The sequence below is a fragment of the Bactrocera tryoni genome, chromosome 5 (assembly GCF_016617805.1).
Source record: "Bactrocera tryoni isolate S06 chromosome 5, CSIRO_BtryS06_freeze2, whole genome shotgun sequence".
In the NCBI taxonomy this organism is placed as follows: Eukaryota; Metazoa; Arthropoda; class Insecta; order Diptera; family Tephritidae; genus Bactrocera; species Bactrocera tryoni.
The window spans coordinates 59,706,126-59,716,256 of NC_052503.1; positions in this window are offsets into that span (position 1 = coordinate 59,706,126).

The window sequence follows — 10,131 nt, forward strand, 5'->3', positions numbered from 1 at the left end:
ATGTTTAGAAGTTCACCCAAGTGAGCTGAAGTGAGAAGACGAAACATCCCCTCCATAGGGTTTTACACTGGGTTTGGGACCAGCCACGTAAAAAACGCCCCCAATGAACAATCAACAACAGCCTCGGATGAGAGACACCCCTTTTGATCCTCTCTCGACGAACAAAAGCAAAACTCTCTAAGTCGCTCATCATTCCCGTCCTGCTATATGGTGCAGAGGCATAGACGATGACAACATTTGATGAATTGACGTTACGAGTTTTCGAGAGCGAAAAGTTATGCGAATGATTTATGGTCCTTCGCGCGTTGGCCACGGCAAATATCGCATTCGATGGAACGATGAGCTGTATGCGATATTGACATAGTTCAGCGAATTAAAAGACAGCAGCTACGCTGGCTAGGTCATGTCGTCCGAATGGACGAAAACACTCCAGCTCTGAAAGTATTACACTCCGTTGGAAATACAAGGTGGAGAAGGACCTGGCTTCGTTTGGAATCTCCAATTGGCGCCACGTAGGGAAAAAAAGAAACGACTGCCGCGCTGTTGTTAACTCGGCTATACCCGCGTAAGCGGTTTCTACGCCAGTAAAGAAGATATGTATCTATCTCGATTAGTTTTAGGTGATACGTACAACGGTTAGGTGAACAAAAATATAATACTCTGTAGCAACTGGTTGCAAGAGTATAATAATGTGATAAATGGTCGCCAATCAGCAGTTGCCTTTGGGTAAAGCTTGAAGACATCGAAAAATTAAACAAGTGTTTCCAAAGGTGCTCTATGTATAGCCACTTGTAATACTCCTGCAACTGTTGCAAAAGAGAGTATAATAGTTTTGTTCATCTAACGATTATTTGTATCACCTAAAAGTAATCGAGATAGATATGAAGTTATATACTTGTAAATAAATGATAAGGATAACAAGACGAGTTGAAATCCAGGTGACGGTCTATCCGTCTGCCCGTGCAAGCAATAAATTGAGTAGAAATTGAGATAACAATTTACAATTTTACTTTATAGAATACAAATCAGAGATCAAGGAAATTATCAGCAATTAATATTGCCATTCAATAACTCATCAAAAATTTGAATATCAAAAATTTCTGTAATCGCGCACATATACCTAATATATGGTAAATATTTTCAAACTTCTGGTTGACTGTATACCGCATCTATATTCATCATTCAATATGTAAAAAATCTTAATGAGATGCAGAAAGATTCACTTTCTAAGACAGTGTATCCTCTTGTCTAAAATGGATGATGTCAGTGCAAAATTCCTCTAGTACCCTTGTACCAAATATACATACATATGTATTTTCAAACATCCGTGTGACTTTGTACCTTATATATTGCTCAATCCGTGATCTTTCCTAATGAAAATCAGAGAGTTTCTATCTATAGTATATGATGCTGATGCTGTAATATCAAAACTGGATACAATGGGCTAAAATATTCCCCAGTCACCGTATACCTTATATAAAAAAAATTTGTATGAATTATATAAGGATTTACATCTATAAATCGGTCAATATGTAAGATATCTTAACAACATTTAATGAAAGTACAATATTGGATACTTCTTCTTCTTTATTGGCGTAGGCATATGTAAGTTTTGAGAACTTTAGGGTGTCAATATACAAGTATTTACAGACATATAAATGGGTATATAGAATTCCGAGATTCTTACCTAATTTAAGCTTAAATGACTGGACTATCCAGGTACAAGAAGACTTTATAGCACCCGCGGCAAATTTGGGGGAAATCACATATTTCAGGATCTCCTCGATCGATTTTAATCAAATGTTTTTGACATTCCCATGTTCGGATTAAAACTTTGCGCAAATAGTGCCTATTCAAGCCCCGAGATATCGAAAATTTGGACCCAAGAGCCTATGGCTAACTTTTTACAGAATATATCGGCCAATGTGTGAGATTGAAATTAGCAGAGAACCCCTTTCTGATGATATTTTGTTTGTATGTCAAAAATGAGTTGGAACGGGTAAAAATTTCCCTCACCCCCAAATACCTAATTTTCGAACTTCTGGCTGACTTTATAGCCCATATAACGGTCATATATGTGTTCTTATTATTTTTTATTGGCGTAATAATTTCTTCATATAACTCATACAGCTCTTCATTCCATCCATAAATTTTCCGCAGAACTTTTATCTCGAAAACTCGAAACGTCGTCTCATCAGATGTTGTCATAATGAGCGACTTATAGACTTTGGTCTTTGCACGTCGAGAGAGGACTTTACAACTCAATTTCCTACTCAGTCCGAGCCCAAGAGTTATTCTGCGGATTTCGAGGCTAACATTAGTGTTGCTGTTCATTTTGGTTTCAAGATAGACGAAATTATCTACGACTTCGAAGTTATGATGGTCAACAGTCTTGTGGGAGCCAAGACTCGAGTGCGACGACTATTAGTTTGATGGCAGGAGATATTTCGTGTTGCCCTAATGCACTACCAGACCCATTTGATTTGCTTCCTTATCCATTCAAGAGAAAGTAGACGCGGTTGTAGAGAACAATGATATCAATATTATCGGTGTACGCCAGCAGCTTTACACTCTTATAGAAGATGGTACCTTCTCTATTTAGTTTTGCAGATCGATTTATCTTCTCCAAGAGTACATTGAACAAGTCGCATGAAAGGGAGACGCCTTGTCTGAAACCCCGTTTGGTATCGAACGGTTCGGAGAGGTCCTTCCCGATCCTGACAGAGCTTTTGGTATTGCTCAACGTCAATTTGCACAGCCGAATTCGTTTTGCGGGGTATATGAGTTATCTTAATTAACTTAAGCATGTTTTTCCCCTAACGGTTCATCCGTGTGCCCAACTAATAACAGGATTTTCAAACAACCATCAGAGGTACCTTAATGTAACTAAGAGAGCATATTTTTCTATTAATAATATGTCGTAATGCCGAATAGATAAAATTGAGTCAATACCACACCTATTTCCGAATTCCCATATACATATGTATGTACTATGTATATGTAGAGATTTTCGTTATTCTAACAAACATTTTGCTGAATATGACGTTCAGTGTATGAGTTATTTATAAAGTAGCTTGAAAATATGTTCTTGAATATACCCGGGCAATGCTAAAGTTAGTGAAATCAGTATGTACCTAGCTCGGGCCACAATATAGTAAATATAATGGTTTCTGAATTTCCACCTGACCTTACGACTTTTAATAAAATTATATGAACATGTTTTCTTGAAAATTATGTGATTTACTACCAAATATGCATAAAATCTGTCTAAAAGTCATATCCCTAATGTGAAGAATTTCGACCCTCTGGTTGAGTTTTCCACGTCAACTGAATTTGATAAATTTAGCCTCTTCGATTCGGTATATCATACAGTTCTCATTTAAGTATGATTTTATTATAAATTTTGTTGACGCGATTAAAATATATTAATAGATTTATGCATGTACAAGACCTTCAATATAAATTAATAAGGTAACGCATTTGATAATTATCCTCTCATGATTTCGTCGCATAATTAATGAATTCTTTCGTAACATTTTTATACTTTTGCAACCTGTTGCTACAGAATATAATTGTTTTGTTCACCTAACGGTTGTATATAGTATCATCTAAACCTAATCGGGATATAATACTACCCTATCTCATGGCTTTGATTCTTGGAAGTTGCAAGAGTATAAAATCGGTTACGTCCGAACTTAGCCCTTCCTTACTTGTTTAATATAAAATTTTGCAAGACCTCAAGGTACTGATATTTTCTAATTGGGTGCGTGAATATAAAGTGTTCAGTTACACCCAAACTTAACTCTTCCTTACTTACTTCACTCAGCGGGGAGTCCCCGAGAATCCTTCATCGATATCGCGATATACGTGTACGTTGTTGTACTTTGCATTGGATGTTAAACCACGGAGTGCAGTGCACTATTTATTTACGCGCTTTATATAAATGTGCATTACATTTTAATTCAGTACAAACAATATTGTTCTTCTGTTAACCGACCTTTTTCGGCTTATTATTATTCATATTTCAATCAGGTAGGCATAAAAATTATAAGACAATGGTTATGTTATTCTAACGTTTTAAACAAAACGTACTGTCACTTCTGTTGGTTATTAGCAGATCCTCAAAACAAATCGTACTCCTCTGCTTGGGTTAACGGTTTTTAGGTTAGAAGCAATTTCACACAAACTATTCTTGACCATTAAAAATCACAGCAGCATATTAGTGCCTCTCTTATAATAATTGGTTGCAAGGAAATACCATCGATACTCTATTGAAAAGTGAAATCGGTAGTAAAATTACATTCTGGAGAGATGTACTGCATCGTATAATTAATGTTATAATTACTTTAGTATCTGGTAATATACCTTTGAGGGGGCATGATTCTGATTCTGGCAATTTTACGTCTGCTATCTAACTATGATGCAACTTTAAAAGAACTTCTTCTAAAACCGAAAGGTGAAATAAATTATTTAAGCCCTACGATTCAAAACGAAATTATTAGTTTGCTTGGTACCACCGTTAGGAACAATATTATCTCAGAAATTAAAAAAGCTCCATTTCTGACAATAATTCTGGATAGGACTTGTCAAAAATTGACCAACTATCTGTAGCTTTTCAAAATATATCTCGGTTACAGAAAATGATGATAATGTGCCTAAAGAAATAAAAATCTGTAAGTCCTTTTTAGGATTTATAGCAGTAACCGATTGCAGTGCAGCAGGTCTGAAAACTGTCATTTTAAATTTGACTAAAGAATATGGAATTGATTTGACTAAATGTAAACCCTAATAAAAGAGCATGCTCCAAATGCCGATTATGTTCATTGTGCTGCGCACGCTTTAAACTTGGTTTTGAACGATGCTGCGAGACGTGTTCGTGAAGTATCGACTTTTTCGATAATTTAGAAAAAATAGTATAAAACGCTGGGCTATGCTAAGTGACGATGCATCTGAAAAATATTTGATTACCCTTAAAAAGGTATGTCCTACCAGATGGTCTTCTAGGAACGACGCAGTAAAGAAAAATTTTTTACTAATCATGAAAACTTTGTACCAACTAAATTTAATTTCAAACAAAAAAGATGAACGTGAAGAATGTAAAAGTATAATTAATATTTTAGAGAGTTTTGATTTCTTAGTGCTCGTTACATTTTTTTCTTCCCTATTTGAAATTATTAATCCTGTTTCTAAAGCTCCACAGCATGAAAATAATGACTTACAGAAATCTAGTATTTTATTAAGTTATCTTTTAAATAGACTGTGCCAATTAAGAAATCAGAATTCATTTAATAGTTTGCTAAATGAATCCAAAGATTTAGCAAAAGAGTGGGGGGTAACAACTGTTTTTAAAAACAGTAGGCGGAAGATAACGAAGCGTTTTTTTGATGAGTTATCACAAGATGAGAGAATTTCCGACCCGGAATCCTATTTCAAAGTCAATGTATACTATTGCTATATATTAATATATATATATTAATTTCTCAAACTAAAGAAAGATTTCAGAGCCTTTGCAACCTGAATAGTATATTCGAAATATTACAACCGGAGAAACTCCTATCTTCTTCAAGCAAAGAGATATTAAATGCTTCCGGAAAACTGTCTGCTAAATACAGTAAAGACATCTCACTTAATCTTTGTGCCCAATTAAAGGCTCTGAAAACATGCTTAAATTCGGAAATTAAAAAAATTTATTCCATTAAAGAACTCATTGAATTATTGCTAGTAAAATTCAATAGTCTTGCTTCCAGTTTTCCCGAGGTAATCACAGCATGCTTTTTACAGTTACATCCGCAACGGCAGAAAGAAGTTTTTCAAAATTAAAACTAATAAAAAATTACTTAAGAACTTCGATGGGACAAGAACGGCTGTCAGACACCTCACTATTGTCCATAGAGGCAGAAACTTTAGAAAAACTAAAATCATCATCAGCCATAAATGATTTAAAAAATCAGTTTGCCGAAAAAGAGGCAAGGAGAGTGAATATTTAAAATTCGATTTTTATTTGTAAAATGGGTAAATTATGTGATAAATAAATATTTCTTTTCACAATATTTTTTTTCTTTTGTGAAAAATCTTTACCTCCATATGAGGGCCTCCAAAATAATTTTTATACGGGGCCCCGACAAGGCACGCTACGCCACTGATATTAAGTAATACTTGTTGCAATATCCTAACAATATCCGTACATACAAAGGGCGGTAAAACTTTAAATACGACCCATATATTTGAAGTCTTGCTGTATGTAAAAATAACAGGGAAATAATTATGATACAGTATTTATTTAATTAAATTTTTATTATTGTAAGAAAATATAACAAAAGAACGAATTTCAATACAAACGTAACAAACTCATCACAAAAAACTGAAAAAAGTCATTGACAAAAGTTTACATACGGTATATATATGTAGTATGGTCTACTTTATGTACTAGTTCCAAACTGGAAGTAACAGGAAAGTATCGTTTCCTTTAATTTTGAATTTATGATTTTCAAAAACTTCTTGTTAAACTCATTTTAGCGTATAGTTTAAGTGGTACATATATAGTTGTCACAATGGTTGCCCTGAAACAAATTTCAACTGATATGCGAAACCTGGTTGTAAAATATTAGTGGTACTCATTTAAGGTAGCAAACTTGTGTCATTTCGCAAAATGGCAATGTCGCTGTTCATTTTTACATGCAATTTATTTTGCGACAAAGTTGCAACTACTTTTCAATGGCATTTGGCGCAAATCTTAATAGGGCAATTCACAATCTGGTGCAGATGGTACAGCGAATTTGCAATTGCAAATATACAAGACCATTTGCACCAGATTGTGAAATGCCCTAATCAGTTTTGGTTTCTTCCCTGTAGAATGGAAAATGTAAGTCATTTAAACACAATATGTATAATATTTTATTATTTGATTGTTTTGAAATTAATTGAAATTGTAATATTTATAGAAAAAGATATCACGGATAAATGAAGAACAGCTGACTGATTGCAATATTTCCATGGAGCCCTCATTTAACGGGACATTTCGACTGAAGTGCTGAACACATAGAGCGCGACAGACTGCAACCGACATCTGTCAAATATTAAAATACACAAGTTCTTAGGGACACAGTTATTGAGGCAGCTGCACAACTACATAACTGTGTCCATAAGAACGTGTGTATTTTAATATTTGACAAATGTCGCTTGCAGTCTGTCGCGCTCTATGTGTTCAGCACTTGACACAAGTTTATATTTTAAAAAGTTACCTACTGTATTGCTGTACGATTGTCTGTGAACCTCGATATTGCTTATGGAATACAATATATGGCATACGAATTTGTATGCTAATTATTTCAAGCAATGAACTGTCACTTCAGCAGTGTGACATATCAGTTTTCATTCAGGAGAATTTCGAGGAGACAACACAGTTCATTTAGATATGTATGTATCGACGGCAGTTCCATTTTGGTTAAAATAGTACGTTAAACTATTTGTTACGTTTATTTAGAGAGCGGAAAAAAGTAACACTTCGGCATTTGATGTTTAATGGGTTTCTCGCTCTTACCAATTGCAAATATAACATGCTGTATTTTTCTTAATTACCCTTATATGCTTATCTTTTTTGTTATTTTTTAGTTAACATAATAACACAAATTGGTTATCAATTCTCTTAACACTCTGTTAAGTGTAACAAACACTTCTGTTAGCGAATAGGTTCAAGGACGTAGCCAGGTAGGTGCAGGGGTGGGCAGCTGCCGCCCCCTACAGATTGAAAAATTATTATTTTCATTATTATTCATTATTAGATTTTTTTTTTAGAGGTTTTAAAATTTTATTACCATTATATTACCCCCCTTTTTCAGATCCTGGCTACGTCCTTGAATAGGTTACCTATGTGTTCTTATTCTTTATTGGCGTAGTAAGCAAAAGAAAAGGATATATTTGTGTTTTTTTTTTGCAGCAATATGAGTAATATAATTTTAATGAATTTAATGACATATTATTGTACAACTTTTGAAGCATATTAGAAAAAATTTTCATTGAAAAATATTAATAAATAAGTCTGTGACGGTGAATAAAAGTGGTGAGCATTACAACTCGTTACCGGTTCATCTGAAACTAAAAAATTGATATGCGTCCTAAAAGTGATATATTACTCGAGGTAATCATATGGAGTTTTTTCCATTGTTTTTTTTCTATTTTTTATTAACAAATCAAATTAATTTTTTGAGCTAAAATCGCGCTTTTTACTTCCAAGTGCTGCAAAAAATAGAAAAAGAAACAACTCTTTCTGATTACCTCGAAAAGCGCGAAATGTACATTTTTATTTTTCTATCCAAAAACTGGAAAATAATTGATAGTTGTTGTGAGTTTGTTCATATTTTTCTGTAATTTTTTCCCGAAAAAGAAGTCTCTCAGAGAAAATCTCTTAACATACGTAAGTCGAGAACAAAACAGCACAAAAATTTATTTAATCCAAAAAGCAGCTGAATCGGATAAAAGTAGTTTCAGTGCCTCAGCGAAAAAAATTAAAGAACAAGAGTAAACCTCAGTTCCGTGTGATCCGTATGTTGAGCATCGTATTTTAAATTTTATAACAGTGTTTACAGCAATTACTGAATATGTGAAATGTTAGATCTGTAACGGAAATGTTAAGTTTAAAACCGCTTCTGAACGAAAACTTGGTTTCAAAATTGTTTTAGTGTGTGCAGATCGTAACATTAATTATAGTCCTTTTGTCGCGCACTATTATGAAAGAAATCAACGATTTTTATTTGTCATGAGAGTCCTCGGATTATGGTTAAAAGGTGCAGCTAAATTTTGTGGATTAATCTACATGCGAGCTTACGATTAAATAATGAATAATATTCACTCCAGTGTAAAACAGCCACGAAAAACTTTTTCAAAAGGCTTGTACTGAAGAGAAAAATTTATCTTCCGAACGTCAAGGTGATAAACATTCGACAGAACTAAATGTATATGACGATGGCACATGGAAAAAGCGAAGGTTTACTTCCTTCTACTGGGTAACATCATTGATCGGATACTATTCTGGTAAAAACATTGACATTTTTAAAAAATGCCTACAAACTGTGTGAAACTTGGAAAAAGAAACTTGATACCGAAAAATACAATGAAAGGTTTGCAGAACATGAAAATACTTGCACTGCAATTCATTGTGGTTCTTATGGAAAAACGAAAGTTGATTCAGTCATCGAAATGTTGCAACGTTCATTGAAAAAATTTGGAAACGAATAGACACGCGTCTCCGAGATTAAGTGAAAAAAATGTTGAAACAATTGAAAAAAGGAATAAAACACAAAAAAACTCTTGGTGCGAAAAGACAAAGTTACTGGAAAGCTCATCGATAAGTTGACAGTAGCAATAAGGAGAAATTGTGATTCCGTTTAATAAATGTATAATGCTATCTAGGCCATATATTATCAACTGACGAAAAACCTCAGCACAACAAGTGCCCCGAAGGACCACACTCATGGTGCACTTTCAAACAGGATTATGAGCCATTACCAAGATATGTTGGGATGATATGTCCTATACAACTACGAGAGCAATAACCAACTAATTTAGAAAATCTGTTCCAAAACTGACCCGGCAATTTTTTTATCCCAAACATCTTGGATTGAAAATTGAGAAAATATTTCTTAACTTAAAAATTGGAAAAACAAATAACAAATATATTTTTCAAATTAAAAGCGGGAAAGAAAATTAAAAAATATAAAGTACATATATTTCATATTTTTAACTGATTATAATTAGAAGTACCTAAATACAAATAACACAAAAATACCTAAACTATGTTCATATTTTATTAGAAATTAATTATTTTTTTTTAAAGCCTTTTCTAAAAATATTCCTTTTTAATTTTTAGGGAAAACCTTGGGATTAAAATTTTTTTCCTATCCGGTATTATTAATTCAACATTAGGGATTATTTTTTTTTTTTTTTTCAGTTCGTTTCATGATGGCGGAAATAGAAATGGTCTCGTAAGAACCCGATACCATTTGGAATCTAAGGTTACTTATGAACCACCATATGCGGTATATGTTAAAGCTCAACCAAGCCATCAACTTCCCCTTACATTTTAAAAGTGAATATAACAATTATATAAACCTGACAAGAAAAAACACGAATGTA